Source organism: Castor canadensis, chromosome 4 (assembly GCF_047511655.1).
Source record: "Castor canadensis chromosome 4, mCasCan1.hap1v2, whole genome shotgun sequence".
Lineage (NCBI taxonomy): Eukaryota > Metazoa > Chordata > Mammalia > Rodentia > Castoridae > Castor > Castor canadensis.
The window spans coordinates 25,773,079-25,801,019 of record NC_133389.1 but is presented as its reverse complement, the minus strand read 5'-3'; the positions used below and the strand labels follow the sequence as shown (position 1 = coordinate 25,801,019).

The window sequence follows — 27,941 nt, the reverse complement described above, 5'->3', positions numbered from 1 at the left end:
TGATTTATTTATAATAAGTAATCTTGAATGATAAGAAGTCACTTGGTTTTTTTTTTTCAGGTATGTTTACACACATGTCAAAATCACTATAAATAGAGACTCTTGAAAGTATAAGTATAAAGGCCAACTGATTTTGGACAAGCCACTTAACATTTCTGGATTTCAGAATACTTCTTTTAAAATGAGAAGGTAACATGAATCAGATGATCTCTGTGTTTCCTTTCTTTCTGATGTCATTTGGTTCTCTCTGGAAAAAAAAAAACTATAGAAATGATTCCCAAAGGTAGTCTTTCTCCTCTGCATTTTAAATCAGCACTTTATTAATTAGGGCATTCAATTTTAAGACTTCATATGCCAGTAAAATTCCCTCACTCTGTTTCCCTCTCTCCCACCTCCCATAGGCTCCTCAAATGATTGGAAGCATTTTATTTTGACAAAGAAAGTGTTTCTTTTTTATTTTCAGTACCACCATCCTATGAACTATTACCACCATGTCATTTTAAAAGTCGCTTAAAGATCAGAAACTTAATTTCTGGATAAAAGGTAATCCAAGTTAAATACAAGTTGAGTATATTTAAATTTATGCAAAACCAATTGTAGCCTCTGTTTTCTCACTTTACCACAGACTAGTGAAGACATTGTCAGGAGCTATATCTGTTGTCATTCTGACTTAATGCTTTTTTTTTTCCTTATCTGTGTGATCTGTGTTGTATTAAACCCAACTTCCTCCTCAGAAACATAGGGCTATGAGTAAATCAGTCATCTTATCATCCACAAATATTATAAAATCTAAAATTTCAGCATCAGAAGGCAAATTAAATGGAAGTAAGGTTAACTGGGTTCATTCATCCATCGGAAAGATGTCTATGTCCATTCTATCAAACTGATGCTGACAGGTGATCAGGTTTCTGGTTCTGAAGGTGGGATGGAATGTTAACAGTGAGCTAGGTTTAGAAACATTACCCAGCCATGGAGGTGCATCTGTAATCCCAGCATTCAAGAGGCTAAGGAAGGAAGATAAAGAATTCAAGGTCAGCCTGGACTGCATAGTGAGACCTTGTCTTAATCCACCCCCCCCCCCCACACACACAAATGCTTGTATACCATTTGCTTCCCTTTTCCAAATCTCTTTGTACTTGTACACTCTGAAATGAGACTGAGAAGCAGCATGGTTAAACATATACATGTGATAAAATATGGTTAAAATAATCTTTGCATGTTTCAATTGTCTTTTTCTTCCAGTGCTGGGGATCAAACCCAGGGTCTTGCACATGCAAAGTACACGGTCTGACACTAAGGTCCATCCCCAGTTCATTTTCATTCCTCCATGTTCAGAGCAAATGTCTCCTCCCTCAGGAAGTCTTCCCATCTCTCCAACCAGAAGCAATCTGGCCTTAGTTTGAACTCCCTCAGTATTATTTAGCCTTATCTTATGGAACTTTCAAATTCTTCTACTTTTATGTTATGAAAAAATATGTAAAAACTTTATTTCTTCTACTAGATTGTAAAGTCCTTGGCATCAGGAACCATGCCAAGGTGTCTTTGGCCATCACATCTAGCCAATCATACATAAGAGCATATCCTACAGAAAATAAATTCTCAGTAAACTGAGGGAGAACCAAAGCAAGGGAAGAAGAACAAAAGATGTTGGTTACACTGAGGAGAGGCCCTCCTGTGCAGAAAATCCTTTAGGGGAGTATTCAAGACAAAGTGAGGAAGCACAAGAGGAGAGCTGGGTTAAAAGTCAGCTGGCTAAGCTATACATCAGACAAAGGACTGATAACCAGAATATATAGGGAACTTAAAAAACTAAATTCTCCCAAAACTAATGAACCAATAAAGAAATGGGCAAGTGAACTAAACAGAACTTTCTCAAAAGAAGAAATTCAAATGGCCAAAAAACACATGAAAAAATGCTCACCATCTCTAGAAATAAAGGAAATGCAAATTAAAACCACACTAAGATTCCACCTCACCCCCTGTTAGAATAGCCATCATCAGCAACACCACCACCAACAGGTGTTGGCGAGGATGCGGGGAAAAAAGAACCATCTTACACTGTTGGTGGGAATGTAAACTAGTACAACCACTCTGGAAAAAAATTTGGAGGCTACTTAAAAAGCTAAACATTGATCTACCATTTGATCCAGCAATACCACTCTTGGGGATATACCCAAAAGACTGTGACACAGGTTACTCCAGAGGCACCTGCACACCCATGTTTATTGCGGCACTATTCACAATAGCCAAGTTATGGAAACAGCCAAGATGCCCCACCACTGACAAATGGATTAAGAAAATGTGGTATCTATACAGAATGGAATTTTATGCAGCCATGAAGAAGAACGAAATGTTATCATTCGCTGGTAAATGGATGGAATTGGAGAACATCATTCTGAGTGAGGTTAGCCTGGCCCAAAAGACCAAAAATCATATGTTCGCCCTCATATGTGGACATTAGATCAAGGGCAAACACAACAAGGGGATTGGACTATGAGCACATGATAAAAGCGAGAGCACACAAGGGAGGGGTGAGGATAGGTAAGACACCTAAAAAACTAGCTAGCATTTGTTGCCCTTAACGCAGAGAAACTAAAGCAGATACCTTAAAAGCAACTGAGGCCAACAGGAAAAGGGGACCAGAAACTAGAGAAAAGGTTAGATCAAAAAGAATTAACCTAGAAGGTAACACACACGCACAGGAAATCAATGTGAGTCAACTAACTGTATAGCTATCCTTATCTCAACCAGCAAAAACCCTTGTTCCTTCCTATTATTGCTTATACTCTCTCTACAACAAAATTAGAAATAAGGGCAAAATAGTTTCTGCTGGGTATCGAGGGGGTGGGGGAAGAGGGAGGGGGCGGAGTGGGTGGTAAGGGAGCAGGTGGGGGCAGGGGGGAGAAATGACCCAAGCTTTGTATGCACATATGAATAATAAAATTTAAAAAAAAAAAGTCAGCTGGCTAAGCAAACAATAGGTGGAGTAGGGAGTAAGAATAGTAGGGAAAGAATGGGCCTGGGAACCTGTAATCCCTATGAATGACACCAGACCTTATAGTGGAGCTTTCTTTCTCTCACCTGTTGCTTTTCAAGTCCACTTGCTGAGTTGGTTTACTTGCCACCCTCCACCCTTGAAGAAGTCGGGCCAGGAGGGTTAAATAAGAAAACAGGTCAATGCCTTTCCTAGAATGTAAGCACCATCTACTTGGGAACAATCAAGTAGAATCTGCGGACTCGGTTAGAAACTTCTCCCCATGCCAAAAAGCAGATCTGTTCTTGCAATAAAATCCCTGGAACATTTCAGCCAAGTCATTCCTTCTTTCAGGAAACCTAATGTCTGGGAGGTCCTGGAATACCAGATATTCTTCAGGAAATCACTGTTCCTAGGAAGAACATCTGAAATAAATCTTAACACTTTGATATGGGAGGCAATTTGCTTCAGAAAACATTTCAGAATACTAACAAGTCTAAAGTCAAAAAGTACTGGGAATCACAGAGGGGTGAATTTGTTCAAAGTTCATTGTACACATCTATGGAATTATCACACTGAAACCCCTTGTACTATTAATGTATGCTAACAAAATATTTTACTAAAAAGTACTGGGAGGGAAGGCATACTTGGGAGTTTTGTTTTGTGAACAGAACATGTCTTATTGATATAAAATATATGAAGTATTCAACATAACAATGCCAGACCTGTTTTTAGAGTTCTAATTTCTAATGTATCAAAGGGCCTTCCATTCGTTGCTTAGTAGAAAAAGAAACTGTATAATCAAACCCAATTATCCATTTTGGTGCCCTTAAATTACTACATCTATTGTAATAGCAGGTCTCTTGGCCAGAGGAATCCTGAACAATTTACAGAAAAATGTCTCTGCACTGCCCCCAAGATAGAGAATTTCAGAAGTAGATTTTCAAACTCAGTATAGTCTAAAACCCCCTAAGCCTGTAAGGCCTAATAAAGACATGCAGATTCTGTCCACAATTCTAGAAACAGGGCTGTACTGCTCAAGTTGTGGAGTGCTTGCCTAACATGCGTGGGGACCCTGGATTTAATCAATCCATAGTATGGGAAAGGACAGGTGGATTTCAGGAACACTATTTTGATGATCAAGGCAAACATTCTCTGGATTGATTTTTTTCCCTAGACATCAGCACCTATTTGGTGCAAACTTTCTCCCTGGTACCTAATTCAATACTACACATCTGGTGAATGAATAATAAAGTTGTTCTGCTCAAATTAAGCATAACTATCATCTTCTTAGTGTAGGAAGGAAAAAGAACAACAGTACCTTGGCACAAGAATCTTTCTTTCACTGCTAGAGATTGAACTCAGGGCCCTGTGTATACCAGGCAAGTGATCTACCACGAGAACTATAACCCAGCCCCCAGCACAGAAACTTCTTGAAGAAAGTATCATGGATTTCTCATTATCTCATATCTAGGAATAAGAATCTATTCACAACAGTGTGTATTCCCGGAATCTAGAACATCAGAAGTCTCTGTGCTTCTCAGTTGTTTATGTGCACAGAATCACCTGGGCATACTGTTTCAGTGCAGATTCTGAGGCAGTGAGTCTGGGTGGGTTTGCCTAACAAGCCCTGGTGATGCTCCTGGACTCCTCTAGTCAGGAATGATGGATAACGATGGAGCCAGGACAAGGTTTAGAATAAACAACACCAGTTGCCCACAGATCAGGATCTTTGGGACAACCTTAGAATACTGAAGCACTCTCATGAAAGAAAGCGGTTGTTTCCACAATGCCATGATGCTAGTCAGTTTTTCTTTACTCCTCGAAGCTGACCTAATGAGTCCTAGAGAGGAGAAAAATAAGTGTAGTACAGTATATCCATAAGCATTTTCTATTATTAATGAGGCTGGGGGTGTAGCTCTGTGGTAGAGTGCATGCTTAACGTAAGCAAGGTCCTGGATTCAATCCCAACACCAAACAAACAACCTATGTTAACTTATTTGCTCTTCACAGAAATTTCTAGAACTTTCCTTAAAATATTTTGGTAATGAAGACATTGCTTATCATAGTGTTAGTCCACTCTTTAGATAACCTGAAGTTATATTTATTTTAATTCTATAGAGAATTGTTAGTATTTTTTTGGAGGTAATTACCACCATTAGTACTTCATGTATTGTGGGAAAACATTACTGTTTCTTAATGGTAGTACTTACCTACACCAAATGCTTTTGTGCCTTTCTTCCTGCCTAGGCTGACAGGAAGTTTGTTTCAGCAGTGTCTAGCACAAATGCTGCTAGCTATACTGTTTACTTTCTCTTCTATTTTTAAAGAGCTTGCATTTTTAATGATCCTAGTTTATTACAGGACAATTCCCAGTGCTATAGTCAGCATTCATTATTAATGTTTTTCATGCTAAGGCAAATGAAGTTGTGTAACTCTAAAGATGCAGTTAGTACAATCTATCTGCTTTTGCTACAGATAATAGGTGAGCCTAAACCAACAATCCTTCTCATACACACTCATTACAAAGAGAATGACCTTCTGTAATTCTCTGAGACCTCAATAATATGGATTTTCCTTAAAGGAACAAATTGTGGTGCTTGGATGAAATAGAGCTGCTTAATTTTTATGGTGAATGGTATGAAGATTATCCCAGGCATCTTCCTTTAATTTTGAGAAAGGATAGAGAAGATGCACCCTTCGTGAGATAGCTAGCATACACACCACCCCAAATACTGCCAAATGAAGAGTTTCACAGGGAAATCACATGGCCAGTTACGCACCAGCAGCCTGTCCCAGGTAAACAGGCAAACTGAAGACAAAGCCTGGAACAGCAGCCTGAACTCCCAAGAGTACAAAACTCACCCAAACTGATCCACACCCATGCCTTTCCATAGTTGTTTATGATCAAGCCTGACAGCTATTTCCTCCTTCTGATCTCCAACTGATGTACTAGGGATACATTATGACATTTACCAAAGTTCTTACAATATATCATAGTTGAATTCACCCCCTCCATCCTTCTGCTTTATCCCCCTTCCCGACATCTTGACTTGTAATTCATCCTTCTTACAAGAAGAGCTCAGTTTTTTTCTGGACTCAGCATTGTTTGTATCAACTGCAAGGTCAATTTTAGACAATGCTAACAAGGCCCCTGAGCTACATTCTAGGCTGCCAAAAATGTGCCAAGAATGATCCCCCTCCTTTTTCCTGTAGGGTCCAGTATAGGACACCAAGGGGGAAATCTAGAAGGAAGATGTTGGATCCACGTCAGAATTTAGGGGAATTTATTTCAAAAGAAACGACAGTACAAATGCAAATTGTTTTATTTTATATAATTATCAGGGCACATATAAAATTTGTGCAGTGAGATGGAGCTTTACATATGTCCACCCCTCTGTAGCCACTGCCTAGTCTGAGATGCAGAATGTTTTCAGCCTCCAAAACATTATGTCTCTTTTCAGTGAACCCCCAAGAAAAGTAACCACTTTTGACTTTTTTTTGGTTTTTGAGACAGGATCTTGATATGTAGCCCAGGTTGGCCTTAAACTATGAGTTCCTCCTGCCTCAACCTCTTGAGCACAGAATTCCAGAACTGTGCCACCACACCCAGCTCTACTTTACTGACTTCTATCATCACAAATATTTCCTTAAAGGTTAAGTGCTTACAACTCATCCAATCGATTATTTCTGGGCTCACAGGAACAAATAAAATATAGTAATGATTGCTTCTCACACACAGTAAATTTAACTAAGCATTAAAATAAGAAGTATTTAAGTAATCTGATTAATCCCAATGAAACTGAAATTTAGAACTACAGATAGCCATTCCCCAATTTGTAGTACCATAAGAAAGGTTGCTCATACAAATGAATGAAAGGATCATACAAATGGACAAAGCCCTTGGGGAAAGTTGGGATTTAGAATTAAAAACTTTTTGACATGGAAAAACATTGTAAGGTTTTATAGTGGGATCTAGGGTAGTGTCTTGTAAACACATTCATATTTCTAAAGTATATTCATATTTCTGAAGGGATATGTATAAATATTTCCATTATATTAGGAAAATAAGAACAATTGATAGCCTTGTGATAAATTTTTATTTGCCACCAAATAAATTCTGGCACCAAGAAAATTACAAATTAAAAACAACCCTTTTAGATTTTGGAATTACAAATGAAAGTCTCTAGACTTACAGTACATATGATATCATTTAAAGAACTTTTGTACTGAAATCGAGGCTTGCCCTCTACAACGTTTTCTGAGGAAATGCAAGTATAAGAAGTGATTACTGTTTCTGAACTAGTACAGCTCTGAGGGCCTAGTCTTCAGGTATTGCTCTAGAAACACCTTTTTATAATGCGATGTTCAATTAAACACTAAAGTAGAAGTTCTAGTATAAGAAACCCACATAAAGACATCACCTAGCCTTCACAATCTTCCTTCATCTGTTCCCATTGTTCCTTCAAGTGAAAACAAGTCAGCATAACTGAATATCTCATCTGCAAATATGTAATAACCCATGGCTTTTTTTTTTGTTTTATGAGACGAGGGTTTGAACTCAGGGCTTCATGCTTGCAAAGCAGGCAACCTACTGCTTGAGCCACACCTCCAGTCCATTTTGCTCTGTTTATTTTGGAGATGAGGTCTTGTAAACTACTTGCCTCAGCTACCTCCGAACTGTGATCCTCCGAATCTCAGCCTCCCAAGTAGCTAGCATTACAGGCATGAGCCACCAGTGCTCAGTTTAACACACTGCTTTTTAATCGCACTTCTATGAGTAAAAGTTTTGCCTTCATGTTGTAATGGAACCCCTTGAGGGCAAATATTTTGTCTTTTTAATTTGTGTTTCCCAATTAGTTCTCAGCAGAAAATTTTACACACACACACACAAATAAATTATGTCTCAAGTATTGCTTGATCCATACAAGGCATCATACAGTAGTTATTAAACTTGAGCTAATATCCCAGTCGCCTGGAAGGCTCATTAAAACAAAGACAGCTAGGGACGTAGCTCAGTGGTAGAGTACTTGTCTAGCACACTGGAGACCTTGGGTTCCATTCCCAGCAGGGCAAGAACAAATAAACAAACAAAAAAACAAAACAAAACAAAAAGCAAAGATTGCTGGGTTTTAGCCTTAAGAGTTTCTGATTCAGTGGGGAATGGGGACCCTAAGACTTTGCACTTCTACCTAGCTACTTGAGAGGCAGAGATTGGGAAGCTCATGGCTCGAGGCCAGCCTTGGTGAAAAGTTCACAAGACCCCATCTCAACCAATATAAGCTGGGCATGGTAGTATATGCCTGTTATGCCAGCTGCTCAGGAAGCTTAATAGAAAGATCCCAGTTCAGGCCAGCCCAGGCATAAATAGGAGACCCTATCTTGCTATCTCAACAATAACCAGATCAGAGGGCTAGAGGTGTGGCACAAATGGTAGAGTGCCTGCCTAGCAAGCACAGCACCCTAAGTTCAAACTCCCAGTACTGCCCCCCCAAAAAGGGCAAAAAATTCATTAATTATTGTTCAGAAAATTGGCAAACAACCCCTCCCCCCTACATCCATGCCCACAGGAACCCAATGGCCTGTCTTCCATCTATCCCTCCAGGTTATCCATAATGGGATTATTTATCTACATTTTGCTTAAAGTTGTTTCTTATTGAGCTACATTTTTGGTTAAAGGATTGTTGGGTTCTGTCTGCATTTACTGGAGAGACCCTTCCTTGAGAATAGATTCTCTCATTCCTTCAAGGACCATCCCAAAAGTGACTGAGACATGTTCAGCCTTCTACCTACTCCTATATTTCTTATTTTGAAAAATAAGTCTCACTTTCTCTAAAACAATTCTAATAGGGTTTTCTGTTGTTTGCAGCTAAAAATAACTTCTAACATCTACTGGTAAAATGCACAAAAATCTTGTTCTTACCATACTATCTTTTTTGCACATTATTTTATTGAAAATGTCTTTCTTTTCAAGTAAAAGAAAAACAAGAATGAGACTAGTTCCATGTTAATGGCAACAGCAGCAAAGTTATTAGGAAAAGGGTCTGATCTGGATGCTCCTTTTGGCTGTCTACTTTTAGATTTCTCTTCCAGTGTCACCTCCAAGAGTCCCTTTCTGGTCCATCCTATCTAAATTGGTCCTTCCTGGCACCCTCAGCCTACTGGTTTTCTTCATTGCACTTACAGTAATCTGTATTTATTATGCACATTTTCAACTTGATTTCTTTTTTTACCTTTTTTTGCTGCACTAGGATTTGAACTCAGGGCCTCACGCTTGCTAGGCAAGTGCTCTTACCTTTTGAGTCACTCCGCCAGCCCTGTTCTGTGATTTTTTTTGAGATAGGGTCTTAAGAACTATTTGCCCGAGGCTGGCTTCCAATCCTGATCTTTCTGATCTCTGTCTCCTGAGAAGCTAGGATTATAGGCGTGAGTCACTGGTGTCTGGCTCAACTTGATTTCTACTCTCCTTTGTCCCTGTCCCCTGAAATGTGATCAGGGTTCTGCTCATGGCTTCAAGTCCCAAGCAATCATAAGAAATGTGTAACATGATGAAGAGCAATTTATTAAATATTATAGAATAAATAAGTGAATGAATATACGAACTACTAAGTTAGTTAGCAAAGAAGTGAAGGAAGACAGGAGGGAAATGAATGAATGGATGAGGTCGATAAGTGAATGAGTGAATGAGTTACCAGATGAATGAATGATTGAATGAATGAGTTACTGGATGAATGAATGAGTGAATGAATATGGGTTGGAAACAACGTGATTTCTGAGGTTCCTCCCACCCAACACATAATGGATTCTGGGATCCTAACTTACAATAGCTGTATTCATAATGGATGTGTTCTGCCTAAAACTTTCTACTTTCCACATTTTGTATGAAGGGCAAATCAGGGATTCTGTCCTATGAGGATACACAGGGATACAGAATAAAGTCTCTGCAATTTTAATCCACTTATTAACCATATGAGTTTGGACATTCTAATTCTTCTAATGTTTGGTTTTCCCTCTGAGGAAAATGGATTCGATACCTCACAGGAAGACTTGGAAGATCAAGAATGATACTGTAAACAAGGAGTGGTGGTGCATGTCTGTAATCCCAGCAGTTGGGAGACTGAATTGGGTGGACTGCAAATTCAAAGCCAACTTGGACTACAAAGTAAGACCCCACCTCAATAAAACAAAACAAAAGAATGATATTGCAGGAATAAGGATGTAGCTCAGTGATAGAGGGCTTGCCTAGTATGCCTGTGGTACTGGGTTTAATCCCCAGCAGAAAGAGAAAGGAAGAAAAAGGAAGGAAGGAAGGAAAGAAAGAAGTTAGGTGGGTGACCCATGGATGACGATTCAGTGAGCACCCAGGGCACTAGTTTGCTCGGGCTACTGTAACAATGTCTTACAGATGGGCGGTGGGGGTGTGTGTGCTAAAGAACAGATGTTTATTTCCTCACAGTTCTGGAGGCTGGAAGTATGAGATCAAGGTGTCATAAGGGCTGATTTTTCCTGAAGTCTCTCCCCTTGGGTTGCAGGTGGTCATCTTCCTGAGTCTTCCACATTTCTTCCCTCTGTGTGTCAGAGAACACCACTTTATTTTTGGTGGTACTGTTTAGTTTTGTTTTGTTTTGGTACACAGGCTTGAACTCAAGGCCTACACCTCTTGAGCCACTCCACCAGCCCTTTTTGTGTTAGGTATTTTCAAGATAGGGTCTCCAGAACTATTTGCCCGGCCTGGCTTCAAACTGCTATTCTCCTGACCTCTGCTTCCCAAGTAGCTAGGATTATAGGCATGAGCTACCAGCACCCAGCTGGTACTGGGGTTTAAACTCAGGGTTGCTAGGCAGGAGCTCTACCACTTGAGTCACATGTCCAGCTCATCCTAATAAAATCTTAATTTACATTTATTTCTGTAGAACAGATCATAACTCCTGTTAGGTCAAATTGAGGACCAGATCTAGTAGCAACAGGAATAGCAGTAATGATAATACTGCTTTGGTTCTGACCTACTCTATCAGACATTAGACCTTTAAGATCATTTTAAAAAAAAATCTATACTTGAAAAATGACTACATACTTACATTATTTCTAGAGACCTAGTGTTGTGTATGATTTCCTTTGGCCTTTTAAATATTAACTAGTGAGATATCTTAGTGTCTCACTATAACTATTACTGAATCGAAATAGCATCACTTAAAGATGAAATAGCTCTCTGGGCACTGGTGGCTCACATCTGTAATCCTAGATACTTGGGAGGCTGAGATCAGACCACAGCCAGCCTGGGCAGGGAATTACTGAGACTCGATTTTGATGGAAAAAGCTGGGTGTGATAGTGTGAGCCTGTCATCCCAGTGACGGTGGGAAACTGAAATAGAATCATGGTCTAGGCTAGCCTGGGCAAAAAGCAAGACCCCATCTCCAAAATAACCAGAGCAAAAAGGGATGCAGGCATGGATCAAGCAGTAGAACACCTGCCAAGCAAACATGAAGACCTGAGTTCAAATCCCAGAACCACAAAAAAAGATGAAATAGCTCAATGCCCTCAAAAGAGTGCAGTATTTTTCAAAGCTTAAGATGATTACTGTGTTTAAAGTATGTGAATAACTTTCCACACATTTGTTTTCAATCATTCAGAAAACTTGTCATGGATTGCAGAATAAAGGGCACTTTACTTATCCTAAGAGTAACAGTCTTTTGTGTAACTCTTGCCTATAGAAACCAGCAAAAACAGTTTAAGTATTACGTCACCATTAGTGATTAGTCATATGGTCCAATTACATGTATCTTTTTACCCTTTCATTGTTTAAGCAAAACAATATATATAATAAGTCACCAAGTACCATTACCTGAAATGAACATGTTAGGTTGCCATATTAACTCTTCTTGCATGGTGCGCATTGGGGAAGAGACTCAGTCTCTGCCAATACCAATAGAGTACAGGCCTTCATCCTCTTGCTTCTCATCTTATCACTCAATGGATGTCATTCCTCAAAACATTTCTGGCAAGAAGCAGAATGGAACAAAACAAGCCAAAGTCAGGTGCTGAGTTGAGTCTGTCCTTTAAAGCTTTCTAGAAGCTCCACCCAGCAGCTTTCATGTTTGTGGTTTTAAGAGGCTCCCCTTAGACCAGTACTGTCTAATGGAAATAAAATGCAAACCATAAATATGAGCTACAAATGTAATCATTCCCTTCTCTCTCCTTCCCTCCTTACCTCTTCTCTCTCTGTCTCTCTCTGTCTCTGTAATTCTAGATGTAGAAAAGGGTACTGGGAGGTAGCTTGGAGGCAGAGCTCTTGCCTAGCATGTGGTAGGTCCTGGTTTCAACCCCCAGCATGGCAAGGAAAAAAGCAATAAGAAATAGATAAAATTAATTTTAATAATATATTTCAAAGTATACAAAGCACTACTTTGACATATGATCAATACTTTTCAAACTGAGATAATTTACCTTTTTTTTTTTTGCAGTGTCTTCAACTTCAATGCATATCTCAATTTAAACTAGCCACTTTTCAAGAGCTCAATAGCTATGTTACTACATTGGATAAGAAGCCTGTGATCATGTGATATAACAAGAAATACATATTTGATCTCTGCCCTGTTTTTAAAACAGAACTCTTAAAACCCTTGTAGATAGCACACAAGGAGAATGTTTTAGTATTTGGTGTCCATCCCAAGTACCTGACTCAGAACTCCTAAGACCTTTGTAATTTTCTGAATGATAACATCTGGCACTGAGCTATTAAAGCTCTCAGAATTTCTTGGGTTATAGAGGCATCTTTTGTTCAAGTGAGGCAACTCTTGGTGAGCCCCTAGATAGCCACAGAATGGGGCTGGTGTTGGGGAACCAACTATATGATTAGAGAGTTGGAACTTTCACACCCATCACTCCCACCTCTGGTTGATGATTGAGTTGATCACCAATAAGCAATGATGTCACCAATCATGTGTGTGTAATGACATCTTCATAAAAACACAAAAGGACAGGGCTTGGAGAATTTCCTGGTTGCTGAATGTGTAGGGTTAATTGGAGAGGGAAGTGGCCAGAGAAGGACTAGAAGCTCCAGTCCCTTCTCACATTCCTTGTCCCAAGCGTCACTTCCATCTGGTTGTTCATCCATATTCTCTGCAACATTCTTTCTGATAAACTGGTAAATATAAGTAAAGTATTTCTCTGAGTTCTGTCAGCTGTCCTAGCAAATTAATTGAACCCAAGGATGGAGTAGTGGCAAACTGGTATGTGATTGATATTTGAAGTAGGGACAGTGTTGCTAGGCTGACCCTTCAAACTGTGGGATCTGATGCTATCAATAGGCATATAATGCCACAATTTAGTCAAATTATAGGACACCCAGTTAGTGTCCGCTGGAGAATTGGTTTGTCCTTTTTGGGGTAGTGAGAGGAGATGAGGTCTATGTTGCCCGGGCTAGTCTTGAACTTCTGGGCTCTAGTGATTCTCCCACCTTAGCCTCCCAAGTATCTGATACTGCAGGTGAGTGCCATCCCTCTATCACCACGTTTTTGGGACCAGAAGTGAAGTATTGTAGTAGTAGCAGAAAAACTAATTTGTTTTTCTAATAACAAACTAGAGATTTGTTTTTCACTGGAAAGTCTGTGACCAACCACCAGAAGTGAGGAGAAAGAATCTGAAATCAGAGTAGATCAGGCAAATGTCTGCCTCCTTGATGTTAGCAGATATTTCCTTTAATAAGGATTAAAATTACTTCAGCTTAACCAAAATAAGTCCCATCCATGATAGCCCTGTATAACTCTTCAACCTGAGACCCTTCTAACATAGGAAAAACTATCTTTCAAAGACAAAAGAACTTCACCTCTCCTATGAAGAATTTATAAAGACACTTAAATTTTTAAAGTTTCTATCATTCCGCTTGCTGCATCTTCAAAGTTTCTGTCAAGCAAAGTTATTTCAGGTTATTCTTAGTTATAGCTCCTCTTACAAATCATGGTGGTTACTATAGCAACCATACCTATCATTTATCATCTAACTGCACTGTTCCTTCACACACCCCACCCTTCAATGTTGAGTGGCTCCAGGATTTACATAATTATCACTTTAGGAGGAAAGAACTCACTTTTCTCTTCATTTTCCTCTATCCTACATTTTCATCACTTTTAAGTTTTCTATTCAATCTGTCTTGCCTCTTGTTTACCCTTAACATCTTCATTTTTTTTTTCAATTGTCATTGCCATCCCTTATTTTAGTTCTCTCTCTTTTTTTGGCAGTACTAGGGTTTGAAACTCAGGGCCTCATGCTTGCTAGGCTGGCGCTCTACCACTTGAGTCACTCCGCCAGCCCTTTCTTTGTTTTAAGAGCATACAAATTTAATTACAGTGAAGAATATCTGGTGATAACATTTTCTGAAATAAGAATGAAGGAATATCCTAAAAGCCCTAACCGTGGGTGGCTACAGATGTGGGAAGGTGTGGTCCCTGCGGCTTTACTGTTCCAATGCTTTTGTGAAAGAGAACACTGAACATCTATTTATGGTGACTGCGAAGGGAGGGATGATTAGGAGATTCCCTGTGCGACCATAATTGTGCCAGCATCCATGGAGTGAGTGGCATAGAATTTTGCAGAACGAATCTTGCAAACAATAAAAAAATAAAGAAGGTTGAGTGACAGCGTCCCTAAAGTCCCTCGTATGTCCTGAGCCCTCCCTCCTCTCCGTTTCCATCTTCCTGCCTTGAATCCAGCTCTCAAGTCTTTCTCCCACCCTCCTTTCCTCCCCGGATGGTCCAGGATGGACCCACATCGCAGCTTCCTCTCGCGTCCTCCTGGGACTCGCAGACTGGTACCCGCAAACACCCCCGTCCGCGCCTGCGCAGAGCGTCCTCTCGCGCGCACGCGCTGCCCTGACCCACAACACCCGCGTCGACCCCGGAGTGCGGGGCGGGGGGTCGCGGAAAGACAGACAGCCTCGGCTTTTCAGGGAAGCTGAGTATCTCCGAGCTGCTCCTGTTGTGCGACGCCCTTCTCCCGCCCTCGGGATTGCGCCTACACGGGCGCGCGCACAGCCTCAGAACAGTTAACCTCGAGGAACAGGACGGAAGGTGCTGCAGGAGGAACCCGCGAACGGGCCGCGAGGCTTGGGGCGGAGCCACGCCCCCCGGCAGCCTCCCCAACTCCCATTGGTCGGCGTGCCCGTCCGTCCGCTCAAGAGGCCGCGCGTTTTCCTGACTACCTCGGCGTGCCGTGGGGCCGCTCCTGCCAGAGCAAGCCTGAGCTGGCGCCGGCTTCTGGAAGCTCAGAGCCGGGTAGGGCCGGTAGGCGCCGAGGCTGAGCATCGCGGGGCGGGCAGTAGTGCCGCGCGCGACCTCTGCGACCGCAACACCACCTGTCGCGGGCGAGAAGAGGTAAGGCTCGGCTCGGCTCGGCTTGGCTCGGCGGCGCGCAGTGCGGGACGCCGGGCGCCTTGGGGCGGGGCGGGTCCGGGCCTCGCTGGATCAGCCCCCGGGGCCGAGCGCGGCCTTGCGGATGGGCAGCGGGAGGGGGACAGGAGGGAGGCCACTGGTAAGTCCGACCTGACTCCGGGTGCCACCATCCGCTGCTTTTCCCATCGCACGCTTTTGGGGCGCGTTTTCTGGGTGTCGCCGCGCTAGTACCAGGGCGCCCCCCCTTCCCACCTGGGACTCCAGCCCTGTGGCCTCCAAATCTACAGCATCTCTCTTTCCTCCGGCGCCCTTAAAAGAGCGACTCTGTGGCTCGAAACCGCTTTGGCAGCATCTCTCTTTCAGCCGAGATGAGAGAGTGACAGTCACCCAGTGTGTGCTTTCCTCCTTTGGAAAGGAAGAGGTGCTGCGGGCTAGAAAGTTCTGAGGCTGGCACGGTTCTGTCCATTCATACGAAATGGCATCCGTGCACCGCGATTGGCAGGTGTTTCCCTGACGCTCGCGAGAACCGACCCTCGTGTGGTGGTGCATTTGTGGCTTTAGATTTTGAGTTTGTTTTGGTTCCCAAGATAATTCTAGAAAATTTATGTTGCTTGTGGTAAGAAACGTGATCAGAATAACTTTATAACCTCAGCAGAGGTGCGTCTTGACAATGCTTTATCATCTCCTATTTGTGAGATTACCTTCTTGATGCCTGTGGTAATCACTTCCAAGCCAGGCAATTAAGGACATTGTTATTTCTGTTAGTGTGGCAGTTGTTGATTACGGTAGCAGCACTGCTGTTCTTGATGGGCTGGGCACTGTTCTTTAAACGGATTATATCAGGATAGTCCTTTGAGGTTGATACTCATCGTCTGCCAGTGTCCAAAGGAAGATACTAAGGCTTTGGAAGGTTAAGTAACTTAGCCAGGACAACAGTTTTTAAGTGGGTGCCTGGAATCAAACTCAAACTTTCTGACTTCATAGCTCCACTTCCTCCTCTAACATGCATGCTTCTTACAAGTCGTTCACGTCTTTAAGCCAATTGCAAAGCAATAGTCATAAATTTATATCCTCAGCTTCCAAATATTCAGGAAGTTAGAGAAGAAACAGCTGTTTGCATATTTATGTGTATAATGTTTTATATATATAGTAACTGTTGTAACTAGTTGGTTATATATTTCAAAAAAACCCCAAAAAACAGTTTGAGTACTGATTTGTAACCTGTACCTGACTCTTTTGTGGTAGTTGCAAAGGTTTGGAAATTAGACATAGAGACCAGAAATGCTGATCAAATGCTTTATCATGCATTAATCAGAACTGTTGTGCAATGCCTTTGTAGAAGTTCTTCATTCTCTTGAGAATAACACATTCCTGTTTATTAGCTGTTACTGAGCAAGAACTGCTTATGGGTTACACCCTTAGAAGGGGTTTATGTTTGTTTTTGTTTATTTATTTATTTATTGTTTTTAATAGAAAATACATGCCTGACTCATGTTTGGTGCAGTACTGTGAGCTGAGATGTTGGTTCTGTCAGTTCTCCAGTGGGAGATGAAGGGATATGATTTTGTAGTTATGTGACCTCATCTTGTTTTTAGTATACGTATGAAAACATGTAGAAATATATGAAAAACTGATTTGCCATTTCAGAAGTTTTTTTGTGCATTAGAAAGTGTAATGTACTGGCTAATGCTGTTCATGTCTAATTTGTTTCAGAATTCATGTAACCATAGTTTAACATTGGAATTTATGTTGGCGAGTTTCAGACAAATTAGACATTTTAAGACACAATTAACACTAAAACCTATATTTATTTATTGGGGATTAATCTTGGCAAAATCCACCCAAAAATTACATGCATTTTTATAAAAATTGAACTATTAAAAGTTAACTAGTTTATTTGAAAGTAGTTATTTTTATTATATGGCTGCATATTATACTTTTGATCAAATCATATAAATTTAGGTAATGGATAGTATGACTGTAGATATTTAATGTTGCCTTAATGTTTATGGTGATATTTGATATATGCCATTCAAATTCTCATCCTCGATCTAGAGATTTAATTTGAAGTATTTTATTTATTTATTTTTTTTTCATTTTTCTTTTATTATTCATATGTGCATACAAGGCTTGGTTCATTTCTCCCCCCTGCCCCCACCCCCTCCCTTACCACCCACTCCGCCCCCTTCTTCTCCCCCCCTCAATACCCAGCAGAAACTATTTTGCCCTTATTTCTAATTTTGTTGTAGAGAGAGTATAAGCAATAATAGGAAGGAACAAGGGTTTTTGCTGGTTGAGATAAGGATAGCTATACAGGGCATTGACTCACATTGATTTCCTGTGTGTGGGTGTTACCTTCTAGGTTAATTCTTTTTGATCTAACCTTTTCTCTGGTTCCTGGTCCCCTTTTCCTATTGGCCTCAGTTGCTTTAAGGTATCTGCTTTAGTTTCTCTGCGTTAAGGGCAACAAATGCTAGCTAGTTTTTTAGGTGTCTTACCTATCCTCACCCCTCCCTTGTGTGCTCTCGCTTTTATCATGTGCTCATAGTCCAATCCCCTTGTTGTGTTTGCCCTTGATCTAATGTCCACATATGAGGGAGAACATACGATTTTTGGTCTTTTGAGCCAGGCTAACCTCACTCAGAATGATGTTCTCCAATTCCATCCATTTACCAGCGAATGATAACATTTCGTTCTTCTTCATGGCTGCATAAAATTCCATTGTGTATAGATACCACATTTTCTTAATCCATTCGTCAGTGCTGGGACATCTTGGCTGTTTCCATAACTTGGCTATTGTGAATAGTGCCGCAATAAACATGGATGTGCAGGTGCCTCTGGAGTAACAGTCTTTTGGGTATATCCCCAAGAGTGGTATTGCTGGATCAAATGGTAGATCGATGTCCATCTTTTTAAGTAGCCTCCAAACTTTTTTCCAGAGTGGTTGTACTAGTCTACATTCCCACCAACAGTGTAAAAGGGTTCCTTTTTCCCCACATCCTCGCCAACACCTGTTGTTGGTGGTGTTGCTGATGATGGCTATTCTAACAGGGGTGAGGTGGAATCTTAGTGTGGTTTTAATTTGCATTTCCTTTATTGCTAGAGATGGTGAGCATTTTTTCATGTGTTTTCTGGCCATTTGAATTTCTTCTTTTGAGAAGTTCTGTTTAGTTCACATGCCCATTTCTTTATTGGTTCATTAGTTTTGGGAGAATTTAGTTTTTTAAGTTCCCTGTATATTCTGGTTATCAGTCCTTTGTCTGATGTATAATTGGCAAATATTTTCTCCCACTCTGTGGGTGTTCTCTTCAGTTTAGAGACCATTTCTTTTGATGAACAGAAGCTTTTTAGTTTTATGAGGTCCCATTTATCTATGCTATCTCTTAGTTGCTGTGCTGCTGGGGTTTCATTGAGAAAGTTTTTACCTATACCTACTAACTCCAGAGTATTTCCTACTCTTTCTTGTATCAACTTAAGAGTTTGGGGTCTGATATTAAGATCCTTGATCCATTTTGAGTTAATCTTGGTATAGGGTGATATACATGGATCTAGTTTCAGTTTTTTGCAGACTGCTAACCAGTTTTCCCAGCAGTTTTTGTTGAAGAGGCTGCTATTTCTCCATCGTATATTTTTAGCTCCTTTGTCAAAGATAAGTTGCTCATAGTTGTGTGGCTTCATATCTGGATCCTCTATTCTGTTCCACTGGTCTTCATGTCTGTTTTTGTGCCAGTACCATGCTGTTTTTATTGTTATTGCTTTGTAATATAGTTTGAAGTCAGGTATTGTGATACCTCCTGCATTGTTCTTTTGACTGAGTATTGCCTTGGCTATTCGTGGCCTCTTGTGTTTCCATATAAATTTCACAGTAGATTTTTCAATCTCTTTAATGAATGTCATTGGAATTTTGATGGGAATTGCATTAAACATGTAGATTACTTTGGGGAGTATCGACATTTTTACTATGTTGATTCTACCAATCCATGAGCATGGGAGATCTCTCCACTTTCTATAGTCTTCCTCAATCTCTTTCTTCAGAAGTGTATAGTTTTCCTTGTAGAGGTCTTTCACATCTTTTGTTAGGTTTACACCTAGGTATTTGATTTTTTTTGAGGCTATTGTAAATGGAATTGTTTTCATACATTCTTTTTCCATTTGCTCATTGTTAGTGTATAGAAATGCTAATGATTTTTCTATGTTGATTTTATATCCTGCTACTTTGCTATAGCTATTGATGATGTCTAGAAGCTTCTGAGTAGAGTTTTTTGGGTCTTTAAGGTATAGGATCATGTCGTCTGCAAATAGGGATATTTTGACAGTTTCTTTACCTATTTGTATTCCTTTTATTCCTTCTTCTTGCCTAATTGCTCTGGCTAGGAATTCCAGTACTATGTTGAATAGGAGTGGAGATAGTGGGCATCCTTGTCTGGTTCCTGATTTTAGAGGGAACGGTTTTAATTTTTCTCCGTTAAGTATAATGCTGGCTGTAGGTTTGTCATATATAGCTTTTATAATGTTGAGGAACTTTCCTTCTATTCCTAGTTTTCTTAGAGCTTTTATCATGAAATGATGTTGGATCTTATCAAAGGCTTTTTCTGCGTCTATTGAGATGATCAAGTGGTTTTTGTCTTTGCTTCTGTTAATGTGGTTTATTACGTTTATTGATTTTCGTATGTTGAACCACCCCTGCATCCCTGGGATGAAGCCTACCTGGTCGTGGTGGATAATCTTTTTGATGTGTTGCTGAATTCGGTTTGCCATTATTTTGTTGAGGATTTTTGCATCAATGTTCATTAAGGAGATTGGCCTATAGTTCTCCTTTTTGGAGGTGTCTTTGCCTGGTTTTGGGATAAGTGTAATAGTGGCTTCATAAAATGTGTTTGGCAGTTTTCCTTAATTTGAAGTATTTTAAATCATGATTATCCTCATAGTCTTTTAATATGGATTGCATCATTAGAATATCTTGATGCAGAAACTAGCAGGCATTTAGAAAGCAACGTGTGACCATGTTAGTGACAGTAGTGCTTATGCTAAATAATGATATGCACTGTGATACTCATTGTAAGTGGGTTGTCTAATATAAACCTTAAAACAACCCTATTGTGCAGCTCTTTTTGTTTATCCAATCTGAGTGATGAGAGAATTGCATCTCAGAGAGGCTGTCACTTAACTCAGAATTACCAAACTAGAGATAGTGAAGCCAGGATTTAAATCTAGGCAGTTGACTCCAGACCTTGCCCTTTGATCACTGTGCTAGACTGCCTTGGTATGGGTTTTATTGAATAAACCCATTATGAGACTGTAAAAATGGTGGTGATGATGGTGATAAAGCTCTAAAAGTTTAAATGATGATACACGCAATTCTGCAAAAGTTTCCCCTCCCCCATTTTATTAATGAGAAAAATGGAATTTCTAATTGGCTCCCAAATTGGACTTCATGAACAAGTTTTTAAAAAGTGTTATATGTAGGGGGCACTTGGGACTAGAGGTGAGATTGCCAACTTTTAATTCTGTCAAGGTTAAGGACCTTCTTAAAAACTTAACTTCATTTGCTGGGTGCTGTAGAACAACTCTATAATCCTAACTATTCAGGAGGCAGAGATCAGGAAAATCTTGGTTTGAGACCAGCAGGAGGGAAGGGGGATTGGGCGTGGTGGCACAGACCTATCATCCCATCTTTTTGGGAAGCATAAATAGGAGGGTGGCAGTCTAAGCACCCTAGGCATAAAGCAAGATTCTGTCATCTCAAAACTGACCAAGGCCAAAAGGGCTTGGGGATATGGTTGAGGTGGTAGAGCGCCTCCCTTGCAAGCTCCAGGCCCTGAGTTTAATCCCTAGTACCACCAAAAAAACCCACCAAAATGACCAACTACTATTGTGATCTACTGTCCCCATCCTTTCTTAAAAAGGGAGGAAAGTAGTAATTACAACATAAAAATGAAGAACAAATTTAGAATTATGAATAATTACATTTCTCCTCATTGGTCACTGACCAGTGAAAAATGTTTCTCAAACTAACACCAACTCAAAGATCATTTGAGAACACCTGGATGACACCTAAGTCTAAAGTAGTAATTAGCTGAGTTCAGATTCGAATTCAAGTATAACTGCAAGGCTTGTGCTGTAACACCACGTCAGAAGTGACCTGTCTCTAGTGTAGTGTTTGGGTGTCTAGTGAACAGTCTGGTCTTCCCAGGTGTTGACCATCTCCTTTCTGCCCCTGATTTGGGGGCCCAGGGAGAGTAGTGTCCAGCAACCGCTGGCATAATAGTTCCAGTCCCAATTCTGTTTTGTGAACACATCCTAGAGGGGGAGTCCCACTGTCTCCAAGTTCAAGAACCTCTCCTTTTATCAGTGCTTACTCCTGTTAAGGGCAGGTCAGGGTGAGGTGAATGACAGTGGTCACTCCAGGGGAGCAACCAGGCTTGTCCCAGTATCTAAGAAACTCTAGTAAGCAGCTTGATTTTGCATACTTAATCAAAGTTAGAATGCTTACCTTCTTTTGTTTCCTGCTTTTACTTCCCTCATTCTTACAGTTCTGTTTTATCTACAAAACAGAAGGAGTTAGGTGTATTTTTCTTTCATTTTACCATGCCTCCATATGGCAAATAAGCCTACCTGTCAGTTTCTCTTTGCAACTGTCCTGAGTTCTAATTTTGGCACAGGTTGGTGTTTTTCCTTAAGTTTTTTTTTTTAATTCATGCCTACTTGTTTTAAAGATGCTATTAAAATTACTTTAGTATTTTATTTTATTTATATTTTTCTTTTTTGTATACCCCATGTTTTCCCATTCAGAATATAGGCACAGGATCTGGGGTGAGGTGCATACAGGGTAGGTTTACTTTCCCATCTCTTTCTCTACAATCAGTGCAATAACAGCCTCTGACAAGGACCAGGAGGCCTGTATTTTATTTTAATCTCTATCACTTAGTAATAAAATTAAGTTCTCTTAGTAATTTGAATGTTATAACCCTTTAACTCTTTAATTATGGTACTGATTTGCATGTATTCTGTTGTTTGATCATCACATCAGACAGACTCAAGTCTATGTGACTACAACACTTACATGAGGTACATTTGACAGGTGGTGTTACATTTATTAATTCAGCATTTAATGTGAAAAAGATTCTAGCTAGGAACTGAAAATAAAAGATTTCATGTATCACGATACTGATCTTAAGTTAATTGTTGATTGCAAAATGTTTCTTTTTTCAGATTGACTTATTTAAAATGAAATGTATTTCATACTATTTTAGATTTGCCTACCTTATCTTAGATTGCATCAATAATCTAATCTTTTGGCACTAAAGTTTTTGTTGTGGTAAGAAAAAAAAAAAAAAAACCAAACTGTCTCCCAGGAAGAACCACATAAGCATGATCAATTCTTCTTTTAAAACTTTTTTAAATGACAGAGCCAAAATTTAGGGGTTTTCTCCACTTTCCTGAGTGTCAGCCATCCTATTTTGTTCCTATTTTTGTAACCATGTTTTGGGAGGTAAGGCAAAGGAAGGTGCTTGATACATGTTTTTCTGTCACTGTTGCTATAATTAGTATTATTAGTAAGTAGTATGGTATTGTTTGGCTAATTATTTTGTAGAAACTTGGCATATACAGAATCCGTACTTTGAGAGCCAACTGCCAGTGTGTTCTACAATACATTAATAGATGGAAGTAAAGTGACATGAACCTTCTGTGCAACATAGACCTGAGGAGATCTGCAGAAGTCAAATTTGAATCATTTTCGATTTAACAGTGGGCTGCAAGAACTTGCTATTTAAAGGAATTCAGTGAAGAATCTCTGATAAGGCAAATTCTGTTTTTTAATAAACTCAATGGGTTTGCTCAAAGCAGCCTGCTCCCATTTCTTCTTCTGGATTATATATATTCAGTTGTTATCTAATTATTGTCAGATTGAGGTAGTAAGGATAATTCATAGACATACAAGTTATGAAAAGCTTTGGGGAAGCTGGGCATGGTAGCACATACCTAGAGTCCCAGCACTCAGGAGACTGAGGCAGGACGATCCTCAGTTCAAGGCCAGCCTCTACTATATAGCCAGACCCTCTCGCAAAACAAAACAAAAAAGTTTAGGAAGTCTATACTGTACAACTATTTTTGAATTTAAAAACAAGAAAAGGATTTTAGATATTTTTCTTGTTTTTGCCTGTGTTCATCATTTAAAAAAAAAGTTACAAAGGACTTTACTGGTGATAGAATATCAAGAGTATTACATGTTAGTAATTTGATATAGTGTTGAATGTAAGTTTCATAAGAGCTAAAAAGACATGGAGTGCTATAGGTTTAATTAGGAAAATGAGAGCAGTATTGACTGTAGGCCTCACTTGGGTGCTGACATATGGTAGCTTAATAGATTAAGTAATTACTAAGTAATTACAACTTAGACTTAAAGAATGAGTCAGCTTCTTTCAGGTGTTAGAATCTCTCCTCTCAAGGCACAAAAATGATAAGTGAAGTATAAACAAAGACAGGCAAGTTTGAAAGCAAGAAAAGGAAATCTCTACAGGCAGGAACGAAGAAATAACCTCTGACATCGAGCTGGTAGACAGGGAACAATAAATACTACATGGGGTCTGAAGTATTTATTGCCCGACAGGAGATGGAAATTGATTTCCCAGGCTCCGTTCACTATTAGGAACCAACATTAGATGTACTTTGAACTAGGACAGCATTATCCTTTCCATCCATGGGACTGGAAAGTCACACTGTAAGTAGAATCTTAAACTTTCAACACTTGAATTTGGGTTTAGAATTCTACCCCTTAGGTATGTAACTATTTAGAAAGAAACTAATGTAGAAATTAGTTTTAAGATGTAAACCTTATGGATCTCATACATGCGTACTTAAAACTGCCTCCAAAGGTTGGTATCCACAGCACATAACATGTAGGAGATCACAGTCAAATACCACTTATGGCTGGTTGCTGGTGGCTCATGCCTATAATCCTGCCTACTCAGGAGGCAGAGATAAGGAGGATCCAGGTTTGAGACCAGCCCAGGCAAAATGAAAGTGATACCCTATCTCAAAAATACTCAGTACAAAAAAGACAGGCAGAATGGCTCAAGTGGTAGAGCCCCTGTCTAGCGAGTGTGAGACTCTGACTTCAAATCACAGTACTGCCAAAAAAAATTTTTTTTTAAAAACCATGAGCTCGTAGATAAAAATTATATTGGGAAAGAGACTAAAAATTTATATGTTGGCACTAAGGATGTTAGAATAATCTGGAAGGATTTTGAAAAGGTTTTTAAACTAATTAATAGAAAATTAAGTTATGAAAAGTTATGAAATATGTACAGGTAAATGTAAAATAATTGAAGTGAAAAATGGCATGTTAGAGGTAGATAACTAAAGAGCTATGAGAATTTAGGGTGGGAAAATTATTTAATCAGTAAGTCAAATTTTACCTTGAAAAACTGGATTTAGAAGGGAAGGGAGGGAATACATGGAAGAAAGGGGAGCAACATAACCAAAGTCTCAAGGGCTGAGAAAGTTGGTACAGAAAGGAGAACCCACACTGGAGCTCTGTACTGCCACTAACTAGCTGAGTGACTCTCCAACCTGTAGTTTTTCTCATTTAAATTAAGAGATTTAAAGTAGGTAATGTCTGATACTTGTAGTAACTGTAGTTTAATTGTGACTTAAGGACAATCTGTTTAAGTATGTAAATCCACTACTTAGAATTTAAGACCTGTATACTTGATTGTTTGTGTATATGTGTATGTGTATGTGTGGATACATATATCTATGTACACATACATACATAGAGAGAAAGAGAATATTATAAACTCTTCTGTTTTAGGAAGGAAACTATAAAGGATATCAGGGCCATAGTATACATTAAAGTAGTGTAATATTATATTAAATATATTTGGTCTTTGTCCCTGTTCCCTTAGAATTTTCTGACTATCAGGAGTGCCTTTTTTAAATTAATGATGATCCCTTTTAATTGCCTCTGCTTATGCTGTGAGTTAACTTAGTATGGTCCTCCAGTGAGCTCCAGGATGGGGCTGGTCGCCAAGAAGATAGTGATTATAGGATTAGAACTTTCAGCCCCACGCATGACCTTGGGAAGGGGCAGTGCTAGACATTAAGCTGTATAAAAAGTCTTGAACTACTTTGCATGAGCTGCTGGGTTGCCAAGCACGTGAAGGACATGCTTCCCCCACTCCCATACTTTGCCCTGTGTATCTCTTTATCTGGCTGTTAATCTGTTATTTAAATGTTTCTAGAAGTAGAACTATTAACTCAAACATTTTCCAGTTTCTTACATATTTAAAACAAGTCTAGGGCAGGAAACTGGTTATATTATTTTTAGAAAAGGCGGGGCAGGTAAGATGAAAGCATCACTAACTTTTGTGTTCAATTTTCAACATGTGACTATATAAAATAAACTCTTAAAAGGTTAATAAACTTAAATCAGAAAAAAAGTAGGCTATATGATTGTAGGATCTCTAAGGTTTGCTTTCTCCAAACAGCAAACTTAGGTATCTTTAAAAATAATATGTAAAGATATTCTCATTAAATTTTTTGGACCCTGACCAAATTAAGATGAAGGCTGAGGTGGGTGCCAGTGGTGCACATCTGTAATACTAGCTACTTGAGAGGCTGAGATTGGGAAGATCAAGCCTCTAGGCCAGCCTGAGCAAATAGTTCTCAAGACCCCCATTCCCAAAATAATCAGAGCCAAATGGACTGGAGGGAGGTGTGGCTCAAATGCCACACCTGCTTTGCAAGCACAAAGCCCTGAGTTCAAACCCCAGTCCCACCATAAAAAAAGAAAACTAAAAGTCACACTCATACTTCTATCCTTTTTTCCTGCTCTCCCTCATCTTTTCAGGTCATTATATGTTCATTTGCACATAAAATTGTAATTAAGCATCAATTTTTAAAAAAACATGCTATTTACGCTATATAATTTGCATTTTACTCTTCATTAGGCAGCGTTTTAGGGAATCTTAACTGTTAATATCCAGAAATTTTTCTCATTTTTTTCCCTCTTAAGGTGTATTAGAATTGGCATGCTTTTAATCTCTGGTTAGAATTGACCAATATTTGGTTCTAAAAAAATGAATTACCCTATACTGTGACTCATGCCTGTAATCTCAGCTACTAGGGAGGCAGAGATCAGGAAGATCACAGTTTGAGGCCATCCAGAGCAAAAAGTTGGTGAGATCCCATCTCAACAGTGAGCTGGGCAGGATGGTACCAGTCTGTGATCCTGGCTACAGAGGAGGAGTAAATAGTAGAATTACAATCCAGGCTGGCCCAGGCAAAAACTCAAGACCCTACCTGAAAAATAACTAAAGCAAAAGGGGCTAGGGGATGGCTCAAGTGATAGAAGCCCTAAGTTCAAGACCACAGTACTGCCCCCTCAAAATGAATGAATTAATATAATGTATTTATGAAAACCTGTGCCATTCTCATTCTTTTTCTGTTGCTACATGATATTCTATAATGTAGATATAACAATGCGACCTTTCCTTGTTTATGAACATTTTAGATTGTTTCTAGTTTCTCTGTTAATGCTAATATGAACATCTTTAGTCTTGTATACTTCTGTAAGCATTTTCTAGGTACCCTAGAGCTGGAATTATTGGGAAGAGGGTTTTTATGATAAAAATTAATAGATAAGGCCAAATTCCCTCTAAAAGAGTATTGATATACATTCTTATTAAAAGTTCTTATTTTCTGTCCTTATCAATTTTGGTAAAAACCAAAATTTCCAAATTTCTGTGAAGATTTAATTTGCATTTCCATGGTTATTGGTAAGGTTAATTATTTTTAACATGTTTATTTCCATGTGTACTTATGTCTTTGTGAGTTGCTTATTTCCTTGTTGATTTTTCTCTTGGGTTTGTCTTTTTGATTTATATGGACTCTTCATTTATTCTAGATAAAATCCTTTATATATGAATCAAATATTTCCTCTTGTCTGTTATTTACTTAATTTTGTTGATGGTGTCTTACTACTGATGTTTTAGCTTCCAGAGGGTTTTGTTTTATTTTCCAGTGCTGGGTATGAAACCCAGGGCTTTGTGCATGTAAAGTATACACTCTATTACCGATCTACATTCCCAGCCCCCAGACTTCTGTTTTAGTTTTTTTTTGGCTTTGTTTTGCTTTGTTTTTAACTTAAGAATTGAAGTCTCACTATATTGCCCAGCCTGACCTTGAACTCCTGGGCTGAAGGCATCCTGCTTTGCCTCCCAAGTGCTAGATTACATGCATGCCCCACCACACCCATCTGTCCTTCCCATTTTCTGCCTTTTTTGGTCAGTATTTCTTTAAGACCATAGTTACTTCCTTAGTTTCTTCCTTGAAGTTATAAACTAGACCAACCCTCCATCTTGGCCTGGCTACCTATACAATGCTTTTTACCTTTTTTCAAAAGCATGAAACCTTTTAAATCATCCACATGTTCTTTTCATTGTATTTCCTCCATGCTTTGACTATTTAAAGCTTAATTGTATCTAGAACCATTTAAAATGAGTGAAATATCCTGACACTGCCATATATTTAGGGTTAGGCTCACCATTCACAGCTGGATGTGTTGGTGAGACTCTAA

The 27,941-nt window shown here is 39.4% G+C and overlaps 1 protein-coding gene, 1 long non-coding RNA gene and 1 pseudogene across 4 annotated transcripts in view; 1 reads left to right on the top strand and 2 right to left on the bottom strand.

The window, feature by feature from the left end:
• Positions 1–3: 3 nt before the first annotated feature.
• Positions 4–15,822, bottom strand: LOC141422469 (uncharacterized). 2 transcript variants are annotated; one of them, XR_012447029.1, is made up of 5 exons: positions 15,614–15,822; positions 12,184–12,285; positions 11,818–11,970; positions 10,429–10,542; positions 4–1,004 (listed from the first exon to the last, which is right to left on the bottom strand). It is a non-coding gene; the product is annotated as an uncharacterized lncRNA (long non-coding RNA). The 2 variants fall into 2 exon arrangements; XR_012447030.1 differs by lacking the exon at positions 12,184–12,285.
• Positions 14,837–27,941, top strand: part of Me2 (malic enzyme 2) — a 67,744-nt gene continuing 54,639 nt past the window's right edge. The window contains exon 1 of one of the 2 annotated variants that reach the window (XM_074069816.1): positions 14,837–15,343. The gene's annotated coding sequence lies outside the window, so the exon portion shown is untranslated. Of the gene's footprint in view, positions 15,344–15,481; positions 15,501–27,941 lie in introns of those variants that run through there. The other variant, XM_074069817.1, reaches the window with a different exon arrangement.
• Positions 22,136–22,260, bottom strand: LOC141422973 (small nucleolar RNA SNORA51; annotated as a pseudogene).